The sequence below is a fragment of the Leptidea sinapis genome, chromosome 11, assembly GCF_905404315.1.
Source record: "Leptidea sinapis chromosome 11, ilLepSina1.1, whole genome shotgun sequence".
Taxonomy (NCBI): Eukaryota; Metazoa; Arthropoda; class Insecta; order Lepidoptera; family Pieridae; genus Leptidea; species Leptidea sinapis.
In genome coordinates this window covers 1,371,003-1,394,659 of record NC_066275.1, presented here as the reverse complement: position 1 = coordinate 1,394,659, position 23,657 = coordinate 1,371,003, and the positions used below count along the sequence as shown (strand labels likewise).

General features: G+C 33.1%; 1 protein-coding gene across 1 annotated transcript in view; it reads left to right on the top strand.

Annotated features, from left to right (window-relative positions):
* Nucleotides 1–1,071: 1,071 nt before the first annotated feature.
* The window catches only part of LOC126966808 (connectin-like), a 40,772-nt gene continuing 18,186 nt past the window's right edge, over nt 1,072–23,657 (top strand). The window contains exon 1 of the mRNA XM_050811066.1: nt 1,072–1,184. The gene's annotated coding sequence lies outside the window, so the exon portion shown is untranslated. The remainder of the gene's footprint in view (nt 1,185–23,657) is intronic.

Below are 23,657 nucleotides of genomic sequence, written 5' to 3'. Positions count from 1 at the left end.
CGCCTGTTAAAATGTTATATTTTCGGTGCAAGAATTTTGAAAATATTGGCTTTGTTACAAAGAAGCCGTGAGCTCATATCGATAAAGGTCGCCGGCATTTAGTGTCGCCTTAAGTGGGTGATTGCTAGTTCTGTTTCTCTTTCCTATATTTTATAACTGTGTGTGTAATAAATAATCTTTATTTACCTGGGTTGAATTGAGAAAAGTTCAACTATAACTTATTACAAAACCAGATATTGAAATAGTATGTATTATCTTATGACTAGTTGACTTTGTGAATATTTCACAAGCAATTGCACTGAAACTATATAACAAACCAGTGGGAGGCTCCTTTACGCTGGATGCCGGCTAGAGTATGGGTACCACAACGGCACCTAATTTTGCCGTAAAGCAGTTATGTGTAAACATTACTGTGTTTCGGTCTGAAGGGCGCCGTAGCTAGTGAAATTACTGGGCAAATGAGACTTCACATCTTATGTCTCAAGTTGACGAGCGCAATTTTAGTGCCGCTCAGAATTTTCAAGAATCTTGAGTGACAATGCATGGCATTAGAATAATGGACAGGGCGTAACAATTACCATCAGCTAAACGTCCTGCTCGTCTCATCCCTTATTTTCAAAAAAAAAAAAAATTAAAACGATATATATTTAGATGACGCATCTTAAAACCGTATATTCAAGTAATCCTAAATTAACAATGCAATAAATTAATTGTTATATTGTCAAAACAATGTTTTGTTTAATTTTCATTACTCTTTGAAAATGCTCTTTAAAGAACTAAATTTGATTTAGAATTATGGAAGTAACGAAAAACATCTTTTTGAAGTAAAAATTATTTCCGACTACACGTCATTGAATCGAGCGCTCGACGCTAAAAAATTACCTCCATCACAAGTTATTTATAATGTCATTACATTTTCAACCGTTTACATTAAACCCCTCCTTTTAGGTGAAATACTTCCGCCTAAATTTGGTTATTTTGAGGAATTACGAAATAAGAAAGAGGCTATTGTTCTGTATTCGTATTTATAATATAAAAGTGAAACTTATTGCGAAGGGTGTAAGGTGGCAGGGACGTGAATCTACAAGTCGCTAGTCAGGTCGCTCTTCAGTTGCTATGTCGGTGCCGCTGAGGGTTAACGTGTCCCTCGCTATGTAAGAGTTGTGAAAACGGATCGCGAAAGGGTACGATTATTTTAATTATCTGTGGTTTCAATTCTTTGTTTCTTTCCTGCCAATTTTTGTGTCTATGTATTTATTTGTGCGCTGACTAAGACACAATTATCAAAACTTGTACTAATTAATTATGAGAATTTTTAATAAATTAAAATTTTCTGAAAAAAAAAAAAATTGCCCTTTCTTTAAGGAAATTTAAGTATGTATATTTATAGTATTATGTTTCATTTGCGTAATTAAAAACGTATCATTTTTTGTTTAGCTAATAGAACTTATCTGTTAAAAATTATGAGTGATACTTAAAGGATAAATAAAGCGTAAAAACAAATCTAATAAAAATATAAACCCATAAAAACTCAGCTGAAATTCACTTCAGGCTAATTTTCGAAATTAATAAGCTTGGCTATAAAACGTTTGAAGACTCACAAAATTTACGGTGCAAGTTGGGTAAAAAGTTTAATAACTTTTTTGATAGTATTTACCATAAAGGTGGCGCTTTAGGGCTGTATCGGGAAAGTTTTTATTGTGAAAAGTTGGCGGTACGTTCACGAAAAAATTAAGAGCTATTCTTGTAGTTTAATTACACGCCTTAAAGACGAAACTTAAAGTAATTTTTATGACAATCATTTGAGCATGTTGGGAGTTGGTTTTATTACAATTTATTTAATTTTAATTTATTTAAATAAACATTTATTAAATATTCATTTTCATTTTATTAACAAAATAGAGTTAATTATACTTATATGCATAGTAAACATTAGCCCGATATTTTTATAGTTAAAAATGAAATTTAAAATAAAATTTAATATTAAACTCTCGAATCGTCTTGCTACTGAACGAATTTAAAAATATAGTCGAACTCTTTTTATCAGTAATGTGTAGCAAGCATTGGCTCGGATTTTTAGCTTTGTTTATTTATTTAACTTAACGTAGTTTTGTCTTTTCTTGTTTTATTTAAGGGCATTTATATGTACAAACTAAAAAAAAATTATAAAAAGAATACCAACGTTACGTGTTGTGTGTTACAACACGGTGTAGAACATCACGAAACTTCTTCAATAAAATACAGTTCATATTGCTTAGTGATAATATACCATTCTTGTTATTATTACAATTTATTTTATAATTATTGTGTATTTTTATATTTATAGTTTATGCATAAATATGTATGTAGTATCAACCATACTACAAATAAAAAAATTGAGTTTTTTATGATTTATTAACATTTTTATAACTCATTGAGGTTAGTTGAAACTTGCTAGTGTTCTTTTGTTGCACCATCATGCTAAAGATAGCGTAACAACTTTAGTAAATGGTGAAATTGTAAAAAAAAATATTCAGAGTGGCAGTAAGTTTCTTACCACTTCCGCTTACTAAGGGTCACTTTTTAATTCAAATTTAATTGTTAGAGAATGGTGATAAGTCGTAAAATGTATAAACATAAATATTTAGTGTTTGTTTAATTTTTTTCACAAACAAATTAAAATATGAACGCGGTAAAACTCGCGACCCACTGTTATAATATAAAATTTAATTATAAGCCGTAATGCGGTGTTTCCGGTACGATACGACAGTGGTACCTTCAATAAAAGCGCGTACACCTTCCTTAAAGGCCGGCAACGCTCTTGTGATTCCTCTGGTGTTACAAGAGAATGTGGGCGGCGGTGATCACTTAACACCAGGTGACCCGTACGCTCGTTGGTCCTCCTCATCCATAAAAAAAAATGTTTTGAGCAAGACAATTTCGAGTGGTCATGACTACGGTTACAGAACACTTATACAATTGACAGGATGTTTCCTATTTATTTCACATCGTATACTTCAAATATCGTAGGAATTTATAATTTAAACATGTAATAATAATAACATTTACCCTCTCAATTGAGCGGTTGAGTATGGCTTGAACGTTTCAGACTCAGAATCTACCATCAAGCATTGAGCGCGATCGCTTGTCTGTTGAAGGAAATAAAAAAATAATTGTTTAATTTAAAAAAAATATTATGGCTCTCGTACACATACAGAGTAAAACCCCCGCACGGTATTTTGGAGTCAGCGACCTCGCGAGGGGTCAATTAAAGCATAAGTTTTAATCACTCCTTAATTAACTTCATTCATCTGCCCCATGCATCAGCTGCCGAAGTCTTATATAGTTAGACTATACGATAATTTTGATCACAATTTAATTAATCGATAAGATTATGGATGTTGTATATCAGATTCTAGACAATTAGGTAATTGAAATATATATATTAATTGTTTTTGAAATAAAAGAGTCTCATTTGTGTCTCAGAGCTTAGTATCAGTGAACTTACAAGGGGTTCGTTAATGTATAAATTTGCATCACTCCTTAATTAATTACATCCATCTGCCCCATTCACCATTATACTGAAAAATAATAACTATATAATTGATCGATAAGATTTTGGCTATCGTAAATACTACAACGATATCATTTCAATTTTCAAGTCTGATTTGTTTTTCAGTATTTGTTGTCAGTGGCCTCACAAGGGGTTTAATTAATTACTTCTGTCTGCCCCGTGCATCAGCTGTAGATTTATAACATTATACTGAAGGGTGGGGCACTTTATTGAAACATTTATCATTAAATAAATGACTGATAAGGTATGCTTATCGAAAATACTACAACGATATCATTTCAAGTCTGATTTATTTTTCTGTATTTGTTGCCAGTGGCCTCACAAGGGGTTTAATTAATTACTTCCGTCTGCCCCGTGCATCAGCTGCTGCAGATTTATAGCATTATATTGAAGGGTAGGGCACTTTTCTGAAACACTGATAATTAAATAATTAAAATTAAATTGATAATACTACAATAATTCATTTTCAAGTCTGATTTGTTCTTCAGTATTTGGTGTCGCGAGAGGTCAAATAATGCATTAGCTATAATATTTCTTAATTAATTACTTATGTCTGCCCCATTTTACAGTTGTCACAGGTAATTAATTTAATTATAATGTCAAGCTGATAGGGTGCTTTAACGTTAGTCACAAATATTATCCATACCTAAGGATAACAGTAATGTGTTGATTATTGAATATGATTTCCTTTTTAAAATGTAGCTTTGCGTAGTTAAAGATTACACATAATTTATGCACTACAAACGATGTTATTTTATAAACGTATTGTACCTTAACTTTCTTTTAGTTGACATTTATTATACGAATGACTGAGCAATATTTTTCAAAACAATATCTAAGTATATATACCAATTTATTCGTAAAATCATAAAGTACAGTACCTCTTTTGACTATGTTTGAAACATTGAAGAATTGCGTACTGCATTAATTCAAATTAAATAAATTATTATACTGGGTGGCTGAGAAGTGGACGTCCAAAGCTGAAATTTGAATTTGGCTCATTTTATTGGCCAATGTTCTAGGAAGTTTTTAAAAATAGTTAGAAGCCATAGGCTCCCCATTTTTTTTGATACCTTGAACATTTTCATGAATTTAACTGGAGCAGTTATCTTGTAAGAAAGCGGATAAAAGGGGAAAAGATTATTATCTCCTAAACTACGCAAAATCGTAGAACATATATAGGGGTGATTTGGATACTCATCACCATAAGGCTTTCAAATTTTAGCTTTGGACGTCAACTTCTCGGACATCGTGTATATATATTGTTTAAGCTTAAACTGATAGTTTCAAACCACAAACTGCGATTTTTGCAAATTTTAACAAAATAATAGAATAGAACTGAAGAATAATACATTTATACATACTTAGGAAATGACAATAACATAACATATTGAGATAAAGGGGCTTCGACATGGGGAGAAGAACTGAAAAGAAACTCCCAGCACATCTTTTAAATCATAATATAAAAAAAATACTAAACCTACTTAATATAATACTATACAATTAAAGATGGAGTCATGACTGTACGTGGACAAAGTCGCGGGATCAGCTAGTTGTGTAAACAATTACTCTGGTAAATTCTGTTTAGACTGATTGCCCTGCTTTAATCCCACTTTTGCTGAGCGTTACATAGCCAAGCGGTAATTCAGTCTGATTCAGTTGTTACAAAATAAATATCGCAGCAATAATTAATGTTCTCTTCACAATACAAAGTTAAAAATTATATTTACAATTAAAGGTGACTCCACGATGACAGAACTCGTTAAACTAAGGTCGAATCAAGACTTCAAGACAATATAAAACTTGTAATCCAATTATGTTCAGAGTTTTATTGCCATTCATCACAATATCGATACAGAAGGTTTTAAATAAATCATAAAACGGCATTCTCGGTAGGATTACTTACAATGAGATCCCGAAAAACGGGCTGGAATAAATTTTCAAGCATCTCCCACTGATCATTACGTCGTTAAAGAGCTATTCTATAGTAATTGTATTTCGTTTTTAATTTTAAGGCTAAGAAAGAGCGGAGCCTTCTGAAACAAGCATTCTTTATATGCTTAAAAGGAAGTTTATTTATATTTATTTATTTATTATTTTAGTGAGCTAAACCAGCCAGGAGTAGAATTATTTAAGATGCCTTACATAAATTATTTGACATTGCCATAAGGAATTATAAGGCATTTAAATTTTTAACAAATTATCTTAAAATCTTCGCTCTTTAAGAACGCGTTTCATAAAGGAAATACATGTATATTTATCTGTTAAAAAATCAATATGACAAACAGAATGACACTCTTTTAATAATAATAATAAGTGCGAAAGTTTCTCAGTCTGTCAGCCGAACCACCGGTGGAATTGTCATGAACATATTAATAACTAAATCTTAATATATATAAATCTCGTGTCACAATGTTTGTCCTCAATGGACTCCTAAACTAATGAACGGATTTTAATGGTGATTACTTCATGGAGTGCAGTTTGGTCCAACTTGAGAGATAGGGTAGTTTTTATTTCGATTTGGGACCCATAAATATTTTTATTTTCAATATTTGTTTTGTATGGACATATTTTCTATGAGAGAATTTAGTGACGCACGGTTTGACAGTTCCGCTGTGAAACAATTTCATTCTAACAACAGGGAGCATATTTACGAAATAATTTTTGATGTTTTGAAATATAAAACAGTTGTTTTTTTACTATCTACAGAACAACGTCTGTCGGGGCAGCTAGTATATATATATTTAGTTATACATATACATATACAGTAGGCACACTGAGCACTGGGCTATATGTTCCAACTTTCATCTATTTCTGTAGTATTTACAAAACAAAAACATTAAATGAAAACCTAAACCAAAAAGTATATAATTAAATAACTTGACAAAAAACATTTAAACATTAGCGTGGCCACGCACAATATTTCAGTTCCACCCACGCGTCGCACCCCAAACTCATATTAATCAAAAGTCTCCCCAACCGGATGGCATTTTTAAGTAATTAAATGCACTTAACGGTCACCTGTGTTGGTTCAAACTGATCACATATAGACTGTATGTTAATTACGTTGATGTTAATTGATAGTGCAGCTCTGTGGACAGCTGCTAAGATAGTTACCATTTGTTAATTAGATACATAATTAAATAAAAGCAATATGGTTTCTAAATTCCTACATAAATTGGAAACTATATGGGTTTTTAAAGCCCTTTTGGTAGCGGTATTATTGTTATTCATATCAACAAGAATCAATGAACGCTGGTGGGTTTGATACCCATGAATAATGATTTTTTTGCTGATAATGTTTTAGAGTATTTTCCGAGAAGCGATTATTAATAAATGAATTCCAACAAGCCAATTATTAACCATTTTCTTGCAAAATACGATGATAGACTAATTCTTACACATGAAAGACTTAAAGATCACGGAAATATATGAAAGCTTTTTTTCAAGTAACTTTCTTCGGCGTACAACCAAGCTGTGGAATGAGCTTCCTTGTGCGGTGTTTCCCGGACGATACGGTGTGGGTACCATTTTATATGGCCGATATAGCTCCTTTTATTAAAGAAAATAAGGATACTTATTCTGTGTTTACTTTAAATATTTAATCTATATAACTCTTTGAAGCACATGAAACATTGTAAATGAGTTCTGGTTAAGGTACATTTAGGCTAATCGCCCGCTCGCATGATCGTTATGGTTAATAATTAATGCATCTGAAATGCGAGACTTTCTTTTATATTTCGTTATCTGACACACAGTACAATTAATTTCTATTTATTTCTACGTATCAGATCAAGCTATATTTAGTCTAAATCGCTTTATTTATTAGGATTCTGAATCTGAAAAGTATCTAACTTACAGGAAAATTTTAACTAAAACTAATGCATGCTATTCGACCGTCCCGTTCAGTGGGTCTATTTTTTTTAGAATGAAAAAAAAGGAACGAGACGCGCAGGACATTCGCCCTGCCCATTACAATGCAGTGCCGCTCAAAATTATTGAAAAACCCTGAAATTCTGAGCGGCACTACAGCTGCGCTTGTCACCTTTAGACATAAGATGTTTAGTTTCATTTGCCCAGTAATTTCACTAGCTACAGACCGAAACACAATAATGCTTACACATTACGGCTTCACGGCAGAAATAGGTGCCATTGTGGTACCCATAATCTAGCCGGCATCCAGCGCAAAGGAGACGCCCACTATTTAACGAGCAAGAAAAAAGGGGAGAGTGAAAAAGAATTATATAGTGGTTTTCGTTCGCCATCACGGGCAGAAGAAGAACTATATATAAAGGCATAAAAGGGCATAAAATGCATTTATTTTCTCAAAATTGATTCCTTTAGAATTCTTTTTGATGTCATTTCTAATATACTAGATACAACTACCGCGTCGGAAACAAATGGCGCTCTGAGAGAGAAGAAACGGCACAAGAAACTCTCCCAACATTATATTTTTAAGCTCTCTTCAATAAAAATATACAATATTGTACAGTCATTTCTATCGCTATAAAATAATTATAATCTAGTCCCAGGCTATCCGATCACTTAGATATTCAGCTGAGGAGTAATAGTATTTACGACAGAGCCATTATTTTTTATAAAACATTTAAATTTATTTATAGATTATGCCTGAACAGTGGCTGGCACTTAATTATAAAAGTGTGTACAGTTACCCTTAAAGCTATTATGTAATACATTGTAGCTAATAATAACATTAAAAATGCGAATATGTTTATTTACTATACACTCTGTCACTGGCTCTGAATAGTAGGTTATATTTTTCCTCGAAATTCCTAAGATAACGCGGACACAGACACTGTAAAAGCTTGCAGTTAATAAAGGAAGATATAAAATATAATAGGACATTATAAATCGAGGAAAAGCTCTAAGGTTGAGTTTCTAATCCTCATGTACAATCCTTCTTGTATGTCCCTCCCCGACCGCACACGATGCAACAGAACGCTTTATCCCCAGTATTAGTAATCTAAATAATTAAGCTTCACAATTTATATTATACATAGTTAAACAAGCTTTAATTGCATGGATAAATTTGTTTTAAACTAACTAATAAAGTCAAAGTCAAAAATATTTTATTGACATAAAATCAAAAGATTGCTCGTCAACGTCAATCACAAAAAATACAATTCAGATACATACATATTAATTATACAAAAGTTTAAACATATACATATTTTTAAAATAAAGTAAAACTATACAAGGCTGAACCATAAAAATCTTTAAAAAACAACTATAAATACTATTCAATTCCATATTGTAATAAAGTTTACGTAATCTTCAATACTGTAATAAGCCTTCGACATAAGTCTCCGTTTAATAAAAGATTTAAGTATATTTATTGACAATTCAGATACATTTTTTGGTAATTTATTGTAAAATTTAATACCATCGCATGCATAAGAATTGTTTATTTTACAGAGCCTAGTAGGGGGCACTATAAGCTTGTAGTTATTTCTAGTGTTGAAATTATGTTTGTCGCTTATTTTACTGTATAAATTATAATGTTCATGTACGTGCAGGAGATTGCTATAAATATATTTGCCGTACATGGTCATAATATGAATATCTTTGAATTTTTCCCTTAGAGATTGTCCTCGAACATTTTTTTTTTACATCTTGGATTATATTATTGGACTTTTAGCAAGAATACCATGTTTTTTAAATGTAATATAGCCTATGCCACCCGGGGATAGTGTAGTTTCGGAACATTGAAAGAGTTTTTCAAAACGGTTCAGTAGTTTCGGAGCCTATTCAATGCAAACAAACAAACAATCAAACCTTGCCTTATAATTTTTTTTTCTTTTTTATGAAAATAAGGGACGAGACGAGCAGGACGTTCAGCTGGTGGAAATTAATACGTCTTGGCCATTACAATGCAGTGCCACTCAGGATGATTGAAAAACGCAAAAATTCTGAACGGCACTACAATTGCGACATAAGACCTTGAGACATACATTACTACAGACCGAAACACAATAATGTTTACACATTACTGCTTCACGGCAGAAATAGGCGCCGTTGTGGTACCCATAATCTAGCCGGCATCCTGAGCAAGGGACTGGTATGTACAAGTATAGATATCTCATATTCTTTATGATAAATTTTGTTCCAACCAGAAAGCAAATAATATATAGTCTGTCACCATATTTTGTTAAAAATAAAATGCGTCGTCCGCGTGCACGCTATAAAGCTGCAAAAATGGTTTAAAAATATAAAAAATATTATTATGTGTTAATAGACTAAACTAGTATTTGCTAATAGACAAAACGTAAGAGAGTTTTTTTTTAAATCTGTGACATTTTTCTTACCGGGAGAATTTTTATATCCGTCATAACTTCTTCATGCAAAGCCTGATATTCCTCTTGAGTCACACTATATATTGCTGAAAACTGCATTAAAATCCGATGAATGGCTTAAAAGATCGTATTAAATGGATGCTTATTATACTGCATGTTACCTTACATGCGAGAACCAACAAAAATAAATATAATTATGATGAACACCTTTTCCAGATGACAACAACTCAGAAAATGAAATTTAAAATAATAAATTAAAAATTGTAATTTAATATACGAATATTAAGAATAAGTACGTGCAGTATCACAATATATTATTGAGATTGATCATTATTCAAATAGCCATAAATTTTATAGCTAATACCGCACTAATCATAGAAAAACACTATAAAATGCCCCAAATGATAAGCACGTTTGATTTGACGAACACTATTGACATGATGAGCCTTTGTTTTATGAGTAAAACAATGCTATTATGTTATACCAACTTAATTTAAAAAAGCAACAGTTTTGCTGTGTCTATAGTTCATCATCAGCCGGAAGACGTGTACTGCTGGACAAAGGCCTCTCCCAAAAACTTCCACGGCGATCGATCCTGCGCTGCCCTCATCCAACGTATTCCGGCGATCCTGACCTATCAAAACTGCGGCTTCCGGTTCGTGGTCGCCATTCGAGGACTTTACTGCCCCAACGGCCATCTGTCCGTAGAACTATGTGCCCTGCCCACTGCCACTTCAGTTTCACAATCATTTGTACTATGTCGGTAACTTTGGTTCTCCTACAGATCTCCTTTCTAATGAGATCTCGCAGGGAAGCTCCGAGCATAGCCCTCTCCATTGCCCTCTGAGCGACCATGAGCTTTCTCAAAAGGCCCATAGTTAGCGACTACGTCTGCGTACCGTAAGTCATTACTGGCAACACACACTGGTTGAAATCCTTCGTCTTCAGACACTGTACTAATTGGGATGAGAAGATTTTACGGAGCTTCCCGAACGCTGCCCATCCGAGTTGGATTCGACGAGTATCTTTATATTTCTCATATATTTTTTTATGTAAATTTTTATGTGAAATCTGCGAAGTTTCAATATTAACTCCAAGCTGGATCAACTGTGAGGTTTACCCTATTTATTCATTAACATGATTTAGTTATTTGAATAAGACATTATTTTAAATAAATTTGAACAAAAACCTGGATTATTTTAAACCTGTGTTTTTCGGTAGTCAACGTTATTATGGACAATTATTTCACCGTGGTGGTGTACAGTTCTATTCCCTACATGTTCAGATATTATATAAAAACGAGATAATATTATGCTTCTCAATAACCATCGTTAATTATGAGTTCTCTATCTCTATGACATTGAAAATGACCACTAAATTATATTCATCACTAGGTACCTTATTTTTGGGTTTAAAACATAATAAAGTTGTATTAAATGCAACTCTTTATGCAAGCGTGCTTTGAGCTGTCACTTAAATATGTACATTCGAAACCACTCAATACAAACCGAAATACGTTTACTAATGAAGCCATTGTACATTGAATCGGTTTTTACACTGCAATTAAGTTCGATTCTCGATTCGATGCGGTCTGTTTAATCATTCGGTGCCACAGCACTCGAAACTGCTTGACACTCGATTTTGTGGCTGAGTTATCGCGTATCGATGCTAGTGATGGATTCGAGGGTACTTTAATCGATTACGAAGCATATTGAATTTTTACGTAATTGTGCCACTCAGAAGTATATTAATTACGCATGTTGTGTGAACATTGCTTATTCAAATAAGACGATATTACATACATGGTTACTGAATTACTCAGCAATGCACAACCTACATACACTATTGCAGCTACAAATTTAAATATTTGGGCAGAGGTTGTGTATATGAACATTAATTAAATAGGGTTTTTTAAAATTTCATCTTTAATAGTTAAATATGTGCTGGAAGATTTAATGCAATTCCGATATTTCGATAGCAATTTTTACGAAATTTTAAATATCTGCATCTGGTTAAGATAAATGTAACGATAAATGTCACTTTTGAATTGCCTTAAAATAATTGTATCCTTTCCGTGACAACTGTGAAGTTAAGGAAAGGTCAATACCTTTCCTTACAATCCCTAATAAGTAAGCATTGCATATATGGGAACAATGTGAGTACACATTTGGGCTTCTTTTAGGCACCATATTATGTAAATATTTCAATGTAGTAAAGCAATTACTGCTTGGAAATGTACAAGTAATACTGGCAGCATTTCCTGGCGAGTCTAGACTGTAAGATAAAATAAAATGGATTACTGTTCTCAGTTTCTTACATTTGACCCGCAAACAACGAAGAGCGGCTAGAATAATCGACGATCAAGTCATCTCCGATCGGCTTGATTCGTTGGCGTTGCTTAGAGATGTGGGTTCTCTCTTTTTTTATGAAAATAAGGGATGAGACGAGCAGAATGTTAACAGCTAATGGTAATTGATACGCTCCGCCCAATACACTGGAGTACCGCTCTGGATTCAAGAAAAATCTCAAAAATTACTATTTATCACAATTACGCTCGTCACCTTCATATAAGATGTTCATATTAGTCTCATTTGCCCAGTATTTTCACAGCTACGGCGCCCTTCAGACCGAAACACAATAATGTTTACACATTCCTGTTTTATGGCTGAAATAGGCACCGTTGTTACCCATAATCTAGCCGGCATCAACCGTGAGTTTCAAATTTCTTGCCTGGCACAGCCACTGTGTAGAATCAATTACCAGCTACTGTTTTCCCGAACTGATACGACTTAGGGACCTTCAAGAAAAGAGCATACTTCCACCTTAAAGGCCGGCAACGCATCTCTTAACACCTGTTGTTACGGATGTCTCTAGACGGTTGCTTTACCACTTCCCATCCCATTCCTTGCCCGTTTGCTTCTTTTATGTAAAAAAAAAACATAGACAATTTATCAAATACACTTTAAATCCACCTCATTATATAAACGAGTATATATCCAACTGATTTACAAGAAAATAAAACTGAACAAAAATAATAAAAAAGTTGTTAAGCAGTTTTTCTCAGATCGTCGATTATTAAAGAGGATTTGCATTGAAGTTCGCGGAGCAATTAGATAGTAAGCTCTGTTTCGATTCTGAGAATACAGGGAATGATTGGTAACAACAGCTTAGCAGCTGTTTTCATTATTCGATATTGAACATTAGATTATAGAACTAAACTACGAATCTAACATAAGTGAATGTCGTCCGTTAATATATCTTTTATCTCCATTTTAAATTCCAAATCCATAAAGTTTACTTATATAGAAGACATAATAGGTCAAATAGTATGTAAAAACTTGTCTCTTTGGCTTTACTAATTTGTCTTGCCAATTTTTATGATATTAAAGATGTTACATTCCATAAAAGAGAATCAAATTACTAAAAGATATTTCCAGTTATTTTTTTAATTTGTTTTTCTTTCCGTCAAAATGAGTGAATCTTATGAAGAAATTCGCGATATAAATTTTATTACTTTAAAGAATAAAATGCAACAGTAATAAGTGTAACATAAAGTTGCATTAAGCGTTTGCATTTCAGGAATTATGATGTTGAAAATGCAGTCTGCCATATTACTATTATAAATTACATAACTATTATTAATTTAATTAGATTACTAGTATTTATATTATTATTATGAAATGGACGCCATCTTTGAAATAGAGGAGCAAGATTGGCACATTAATGGTTTCAACATAGCTGAAGAACTGGAAGTCGGCCACAACACAGTTTGAACCTATTTGAAAAATAAGTTACATGAAAAAGCTTGATATTTGGGTGCCACACGAAATCACTCAAAGGAACCGAAAACTCACGGAATCGTGTACTCATTTGCGATTCTTTGTTGAGACATTATGGAACACAGTCGTTTTTGAAAAGATTGGTTGATGAAAAATCGATTACGAATGATAAGAATGCCCGAAGAAGGTCATGGTTAAAGGCCGATCACACGGCTTCACAGACTGTGGCCAAACCTGCATTTAGACGCAATAATGTATAAGGTGAGATTGGACGGGCATTGTTAATTATGAACTTTTACCTCCGGGCAGAATTATTGATTCGGATCTTTCCTGCCAAAAACTAATTGATTCTTCTTGGTTCGGTTTTTACCTAAAACTTCTTACAACTTATGTCACAACCTACAAGATAGCAAAAAGTCATCGAACACAGTCAAACAAATACCAATCGAAACATACATCAAGGCTTAGAGCGGAACCGGAACGCGTCGGGGTAAAGCTACCCCATAGATGACTTAAAAAAGATTTTTCATTTTATTTATTCAATGAACAAAATTAGATCAAAAACAAAAAAAAAAACAATTAATCGGTATAATAAATTCCAAAAGCACGGAATGTATTAAAATATTAGATCGTTTGCTCTAAAAATCCTTAGATAAAATATATAGAAAAATTCCTTTTTCACAAGACAACTTTAAAATCTTTTCTGTTTGTTCTGTCATAGAAAATTCAAGTTTGAATTTAAATACAGTCGTAGCGACTCACAGCTTCATCAGGCTAACGACTCTTTGAATTATTTATATTTGGTTCTATGATAGTTGAAGACAGAAACCTTCGACAAAGTCTAATTTATTCTTACATATTTAAAATACAGTGATAGCAAAATCATTGCAATTCTGTAGTGAACCATAAACTTGTTATGCCTACTACTCGGTTTAGTTGAGTTAGTAATTAGTCTTTTATTGGGCAATGTATGTGCTTTTACAGTATGATCCCAGAAAATGTATAAAACAAACGCGTTACGAAATTTAAAATAATTGTTAAAAAACGTTTGTGTGGTGGAAAGGTTATTGTAACATAAACGATTTTCTTAATGATACCACAGACTGAGAATGAAACGAACACCCTCAGGCTCTTTAATTATTAATCTTTATTGTACGATGTTAGTTTTTTGCGCCCGTTCTTCTCAGATCTGAAGCAGTCTATTTTGAATGGTTGGTAGTTTTTGACGTTCAATAAGTGATTTTGAATCCTATTTGGAATAAAAATATTTGAATTTGTAGCAACTTCTGAGCCTTTTATTGGAAGAGGGGGACAAACGAACCTACAGATCAGCTGAGGTCCAGTGATCACCGCCACCCTCACTCTCTTGAAATACAAGAGGAATTATAGGAGCGTTAGTGGCCTATTAAAAGGTGTACACACTCTTCTTATAGGAACTATTAGAATTAAAAAAGCGCCTAAAAAGAAAAAAACGGCCAAGTGCGAGTCTATATGTGCGGGATACTATGGTCTTTCGTCTATGGTGACAGTCGAAACTTAAACGAAAAAGTATGTAGGAACCATCTCTATTTCACTAAAATTAAACCGGGTCAAATAAGACTTGACTTGGGCTCTATCTTATACGTAGTATGGTATAGATTTTTTTTTCATAAGTGTCATTTCCGTGACCTTCGTCGATAAAGTGATTTTAATTTGATTTTATTACACTGAGATAATTTATACGTCTAGATAGAGCCCCTTGCTGTTAGACAACCGATTAAAACAGGCCAGGAATATTAGTTTAGTGTGCGTGACAAGCTACGTCTTACAATCGCGTGTGTGCAAATTGTGTGTGCGTGAATTGCTCAAAATAGAGATAATATAGATGATCTAAGGGATAACCATATAGGTACATATATTTTTTGACTTTGAATATATTATAAGGTATGTTTGTTGAAGGTTCCCATGTCATATTGAACTGTAAGAACGGCAGAGAAAGCACTACTTTTGCTGTGTTGATAAAAGATCGCTAAAAACCGCATTTTACTATAATATATATATTATTTATCTAAATTTAAACGATATAACATTGAGTTTATACATATTAATAAGTATCGATAGTAGTTGAGGTTATCTATAACATGACTTCTCGTGATAGATATCATCACCTTATCATACTTCTGTTGTATATATAGCGTGTACGTGTGTTAGTAACAACAAGGTTTATGTTAAACAATAAAACAACGCCTCTATATAGTGGATTCTGTAGATCACGTTGGGGTTACGATTATAGGTCCTCGATTCACAGATTTGCGCAGATATCGCATCGCGCATGCGCCGGTGCAGCGATCGCATTACGCATGTGCCGGCGCAGTACCGAACTGTGTGTGCTGTGACGAAATTCGCCATAGCTGTGAGCTTGTCGGCTTAATAGACGAACCCTGTCTGAAAGTGTGAACTATCCTTACTTAAAAACCTAGGTGTGAGAGAGATGGTATAGATGAAGACCAAGAAATCATTTTGAAACAATTTAGTGTTCATTTGTCTCCTGTCCAATTTGACTGCGTTTTTAATTTTAGTGTATTAATCGTTATTGTTCTGTTTTTTACGGATATGATTTAAAAATATAATAGTGTCGTGTTCTGTATTAGATTGTGTTGTTACATATATCAACAAGCCAACTAAAGAAAAATTTCACAGGTAAATACTGATTAAAGAATCAATACTACTTTCGTGATGTTAATTTTCATATAACATATGGACTTAAATAATAAATATTACATAAAACACTTCTTCGTAAGAATAAATTTTCTTGGCTACTATCGGCACTAAAAGCCACATGCCACAGAAATCGCTTATTAATTATCATTAGTGTCATCTAATTATATCTACAATTGACTTTGAAACTAGATTAAAAATATATAACTTTTAAGTATACAATAATTTCAATAAAAATACGATAATAATATTTTTCACGAAATAAATAAATAATAAAGAGTCATCACCTAGATATTGAGCTTACCTTACAACTTTTATTCATAGTATGAAGGTTATCTTAAAGAAATTTGTATGCATAAGCGGTTCCCTGTTATCGTCCGCAATAATAAATTACCTGCCGTGAAACTGACACTTCTAGCAAGCTGCTCTACTTCTTTGACTTGAAAACTTATTTTTTAATTACGTGGTTGAACGATGGTTTTGAAATTAATTATCATGAAGCGTTTGGTACAACATGTTTTGTCCTGTTTGTATATCTATTAAAGTGTATATCAGTGCTCTCGCGTAGGTGATTATTTGAAAACATCTTTAGGCGCGGTGACCACTTTATTTATTTATTCTATTAAATATATACTAGCTGACTCGTCAGACGTTGTACTGTACATAATAAATAAAATACTGTTTTTTTATGAATTGTCAATAATATTTCGTAACATCAATAATTATTTCGTAAAATATGCTCCCTGTTGTAATAATGAAATTGTCTCACAGCAGAACTGTCAAACCATGCGTCAATAAATTTTCTCATAGAAAGAATGTCCATGCAAAACAAATATTGAAAATAAATATAATTATAGGTCCCAAATCGAAATAAAAACTATCCTATCTCTCAAGTTGTACTAAACTGCGCTCCATGAAGTAATCCCCATTAAAATCCGTTCATTAGTTTAAGAGTCAATCGCGGACAAACAATGTGTCACGTAATTTATATATCTATATCATATCTTATACATATACTCGTATATATAATAAGATATGATACAATCAGTGATTTGATCATATCTCGGAGGATGTTAAAATAACAACACGGTTTTATCATTTCTCGAAATAAATCTAGCGATTTGACCAAACCGGAGTTGGTTCCGTAAAATGACAAAAAGTCTTTTCTTTGGTATTTATATGTATTTATTTGGTAAGACTTAGACATAATTTGGTATGAATTTAGTATCATGTCGCAGGTGGAGGGGGGGGGGGGGGGGGGGGTAAGAAGGTAAGGGGGAGGAAGGGATATGTCCTCTGTGCCCTGACTCACTCCCCCATGCGTTATAAAGTTACTATACTAAAGAAAGAAAACAATCTAAATTATAATCTAGGTATCTAGTATTTTCTTTGATTAACACGAGTGTTATACATTTAAATAAAACACTTTAAAAGGGTTAAAACGCGTGTAATTGGAAGTGTTTTTACATTAGATTTTTGCGTAAAAGTTACATTTTTATTTGAGTAAACCCGACGTTTCAAGATCTTTCCAAATCTCGTTTTCAGGGGAACTGCAGATGAAAGGAGTCAAAGATAGTATTTGTCATTATGAAGTTTAGCGCCATTTATTACCTCTGAGGTGGTATTTGCTGTAGACAGATGGTTTTTGGCAAAATTTATTGAAAGTGTCCTCTTCTTTTTTGGTATGTGTAGTTGTGGGTTTTAATTTAGATTCAGATAATTGGATCCCAAGTGTTAGATAATTTTAGACCGTCTTCTCTATTGAAATTTGGGTGCTTTTTAATTTCAATTTAAACTAGGTATCTTATTTTATAGAGCTTACAGGCGTCATACTCTCAAATCCTTTCTTACATTCGTTGACCAAAAATCCCATCGAGCTGGCAAATAGATCTCTCTGTGGTATTACCTCAAGTACAGAGTATTGAAGACAGATGGTTCGTATAACAGGTGTGTACTTATGCACTTCAGTGCGTGTAGGTGACTTCATTTATTACATCTTATTGTGAGTCATATACAAAATGAATTAATACCTCAGACCCCATAGTCAAAATCTCGTTAATATTGATACAAAATATTTATTTATTTAAAAAACTTTATCACTGCCACCCACATTCTCTTGCAACAACCAGAGAAATCACTGGAGCGTTGCTGGTCTTTGAGGAAGATGCAGGCGATTTTTTTGAAGGTACCCATGTGATATCGTCCCGGAAACACCGCACAAGGAAGCTTATAATCCATAGCTTTGTAGTACGAGGAAGAAAGTTCCTTGAAAACCGCACTATCGAGGAACGCCACACATCCAGATGGTGGGGATGATATCCTAATTTGTGGCGTGGCGGCAGGAATCAGGTGAGACAATTCTTCGGAATTCGAGATATAGTGATTCATTTGTGAGAGGCTTCGGCAGTTGTTAATTTGATAGAGATTTCATAATCAAAACTTTAATTAGACCAATCTGAATTGTCTGCTTTTTTCCTATCTGCCGAAATGAAACAAAAACATTTTTCTAATTTAATTTAATAATAATTACATAAACACTAAAACATAACATTAAGAACTTACCTGTTACTTATCATGATAATCTCATCCTTAAATAACAAGATCAAGCCCTTATTAAATATTTAGGTACTATATATATTAAAGTAGGTTTCACAGAAAAATATATTTTCAGAATTTTCAGTATACATACTAAAAATTCTTTTAACCAAGACACAAACATCTCGCTTTTCTTTTGAGATACCATTGACGTAAAGAATAATTATAATCATGTTTCCTTCCATTATAATATTACATATTTAATGAGTAGGCTCTGTTATATGATGTAAAAGAACCAAATAATCAAAGCATTTAGCGGACGAAGCCCCCAATTAACGACGTATAAAATTTCATGACCAAAGAACTGTAATTAGAGGAACGACACGCCGAAAATTGATGTCGAAGTTGGGAATTTTTTCTCGCTTTGTCACCATATTTAAGTAATTATGGATATAATTTGGTTAAATATAGAGGCATAATTACAGCTCTATTTAATACTTTTTTTTATATAACCCGTACGGCAAACTACTCCCTTGCCAAGTTCTGACCTTTATTTTGTTTATAAGAAGGTTTATTTTGCATGGTCTTATAGCTTGATTCAATAGCTTTCAGATACATTCACTCAAATCATCCTAATTATAAGAAATATATTAAGGCGAAGTAAGCAGAAAACACGCAAACATTGTGTTTTTAGACAAGTTTTATGGTAAAAGTAAAGCATTTCGAGCTATGAACACTACTTAATCCTGTTATCGTTAGACACATATCCTTAAGTCTTATTTGTAGGTTGCTAATACTTGCTGTTGATTATAGTTAACACTGCCGAGCCTTTTTGAACTACCACTTTTCTTTGAAGTTAAACAAGTTTTTTGGCATGGCGTGACGCATTTTTTAGGTACTTCTCTCAGAATAGTTATTCTTATTGCTTGTACTTTTTTGTGTAGGTTAATTTATTCAGATTAGTAGTGAATAACGAGGATTGTTAGCATATAAACTGTTTTCCACGCAAGAATTTTGAAAATATTGGCTTTGTTACATAGATGGCGGCCGGCAGCCGTGAACTCATATCGCTCAAGGTCGCTGGCATTTAGTGACGCCTTAATACACGTAAATTAATACGCATTGACAGAACGCTACGCTCACGCCAATATGACGCCGATCTGAGGCATACCGCGCGGTCAGAGTTTCCCAGAATGGAAAAGATATATATTATGTAATATACCAACAAAATTCTCAATATATAATTATAATTCACAGTATAATTAACTCGTGATAAATGCTGCAGGGAAACTCTACATTTGCATTCGCGTTCATTTGAATTTAAAAAACTCGTAACATTTAGAGGAGAATAGATTAAAGTGTCCATTTAAATGATACATGGTTGAAATGTTAAACCGTAGTCCGTAGCTAAAACTTTGTGATGCCGTGCTGTGTCTAAGCCCGACGTGTGCTCCGTTTGTTTTTATAACAATACCATTTATAGCTTGAGAGATGCTTACACAATAATTATCAATCTCACATATTTCACATACTTGGAATCAATGATTTTGAAGGTAATGTTTTATTTTCCTGGGTAATCCTAAAGAGGTATTATTCAATTACTTAATTATACAATTCAAAATATCCTTACATATTAAAAAATGTAATAATTAAACTATAAATAAAGCTCACTTTTTTGAAATTTTTGATTTTTTTTTGATTTGTTGTCGTTGCTGTGTCATTCAACTCATTATATTTATTGGTCGGTTTATTATGCTTGAAATTTGACTGCTAGATCTGGTTTCTAGGACTTCCATTAACTTTAGTATGTATTTTTTGTAGCTGCAAAATGTTGTGATCATGATGATTTTTATTTAAATTTATTTATTAATTAAATACAAATTATACACTGAGATTTCAAATCAATAAAAACCACTGAGTTATTACTATTGCTAATTTAGTCTACACCAACAGAGTTACATCAAAAAAAGAAAAAATGGTTATCGTTAGAATTGATAGTTAGTTTTTTTTATATAAAAGGAGTCAAATGGGCAAGAGGCTCACGGGATGGGAGTGGTGAGGCAACCGCCCATGGAGATCCGCATTTACAGGTAATCCGCATTAAGAGATGCATTTAAGATGCTCTTTTCCTTACATATAAAACTTATAATTTTACAAATAAAAAAAAACTAATTGTTACGCATAAGTTACTTAAGTTTATCTGATTAAGTCAAGTCTTAAAAAGTACTATTTAAATTCTGCTTTTAATTTTTCTCAGTCAAAGAGTCAGCCAAGTCACGTGGCAGTTTATTAATCAGTCTAGAAACTGTGTCAGCTGTTGCATTTTCACTGAACGCGTGCTACGCTATGTACTCGCTGATGCAGAAAATATCGATAACTGTAGTTATACACACAGGTTGCTGGTAAAAGCTGCATCTTATACATATTATGTAGACTATAATATGTCACTTTCTGCAAAAGGCACAGATAACTTGCGTTAAACTATGAAGCAATTAGCAAAACGTAAATACATCACGCTATATTTATAGTCGCTTGTGATGCGTTATGACATTGATGATACTGCTACTGTTTACCAGCAAATTATACCACTCAACATGAAGTTGAACAGTTTCGTCACTAATTCCCACCAATATCTATGATATATTATAGGTTAGGAGTACGAGAATCAATAGATAAATAATTCTATATCTATTCTCTATTTCAGAATGAAAGCGTTTTAAAAAGGAATATAATGTAAGTTACGATAACCTTTACATTAAAAAACAAAATTGTTTCACAGCATGAGCTTAATCAAGTTTACCGCAAATAATCAACCGTGACAGTATAATTTTATAATTATGAATATAATTTTTCAGCAACTCTTAGACTAAGAGCTTTTTGTGAGTGGTTTCCGAAAGTTTGCGGAGCCGTGACGTTGTTGACACGACAACTTTCCGCACAAATTAATGTCTTTGTTGAGGAATGTAATGCCAGTAGACGTCTTTACAAGCCGCTGCCTATTTCATATTTTTCGTGCTTTTCTTGAAATTGTTACGTCTATTAATATTCCGAACGATGCGGAACTCTGAGTCAGATTTATTAATATGTTAGTAAACTTTAAGGTTCATTTTGGGATGTGTTTTTAGAATTCTAAGGATATATTAATTATTTTGTTCTAAGACTACACGCTTACGCATTTATTTTATTTAATACAAGTGCTGACCTGGAAATCGTTGTTTTGCCATATAATTCACCCGTGCCCGCTTACGGCCGTTCCCAATATACTATCTACAGATAGAGATAAATTGCTACCTTCTACTGTCAGTAACTAGCTGTCAATAATCTGAAGCTGTCCCAATATTTATAATTCCACCTTCGCACGACACGCCACAAATTAGGATATCATCCCCACCATCTGAATGTGTGGCGGTGCTCCACAGTGCGGTTTTCAAGGAGCTTCCTTCCTCGTACTACTAAGGTGTGGAATGAGCTTCCTTGTGCGGTGTTTCCGGGACGATACGACATGGGTACCTTCAAAAAAAGCGCGTACATCTTCCTTAAAGACCGGCAACGCTCTTGTGATTCCTTTGGTGTTGCAAGAGAATGTGGGAGGCGGTGATCACCTAACACCAGGTGACCCGTACGCTCGTTTGTCCTCCTGTTCCATAAAAAAAAAATATACCCGACAAGTAATTCTTATCGCCTTATATTGGGACGCGTGAATTGCAATTTCCATACAAACTTCTATCGCTGGTAAGCTATACGTCCTCCCAATGACAAACAGCGTGTACGGATAAGGTGAGTTACAGTCGATAAGTTTATTGGGACAGAAAAGTCAACGATAGTTACGGTTTTTATCTCTAGTAGGCCTCGATCGGAGATAGACTGAAGATTGGGAACGGCCGTATGAATTGTCATATGAAATGAAATGTCAATGTCTGAGTTATTTGTATTGCGAATATATAGGTATTTTCAAGTCCAAAAAAAAATTATGGTATAAGTATTATTCCGATCGGTTCAGTAGTTTTCGTAAATAAATGTATAGGGGGATTTCCTTACGAAAAATTAATAGAAAGAAAACTAAATTCATAACACTCACATAAAAGAAATTGCAACTTAGATTTTATTGATTTCATAATCGCATTTCTATACAATGTACAATTTATTCTTTTATAAACAGGTTTACTGAGTAAATTATTCAGCTTGCTATTTTTCTTGCAAAATATAAAAGAATTTTGCATTTGTTCAATTGCAAATACTGTTCATTTAAACTATAAAATGTTTGCTCACTCCCCATTACTACATAATACTAACCTCCAGTGTAAGATATACTATTGAAAATTGTCTGTCTAATCTGTGAAGCACTAGATACTACTCCCACTCGTAACTGCTAGAAGTACAAATTGATATATAAGTGATAGCTTATATATTATATAGAAAGATTATAAAATAAATTGTAGAATGTGTAATAAACAGTGATTTGACAAAAAAAAACGCCAATCACACTAAAAAAGGTTAAGCCTTTACCTTTTTCGTTTAATGGCATATTTAAAATTTTGTAACTTATATACGCATCGTGTTATTTTTCATTGAAATTAATAAAATACAAAATACTCACTGATGATAATATGTGATCCCAGAGTCTTTCTTATTTCTTGTTGTATTATTTTTATAAACTTTTACTACGCAACCCGTCAATTTATTTTCAATTATTAGCAAAGTTTAACAGAACTTGTGGCACGTCAAAGTCACACATTGTTCGAGATTGGCTCGAGTATGCCTACTTGGGCGTACTATTAG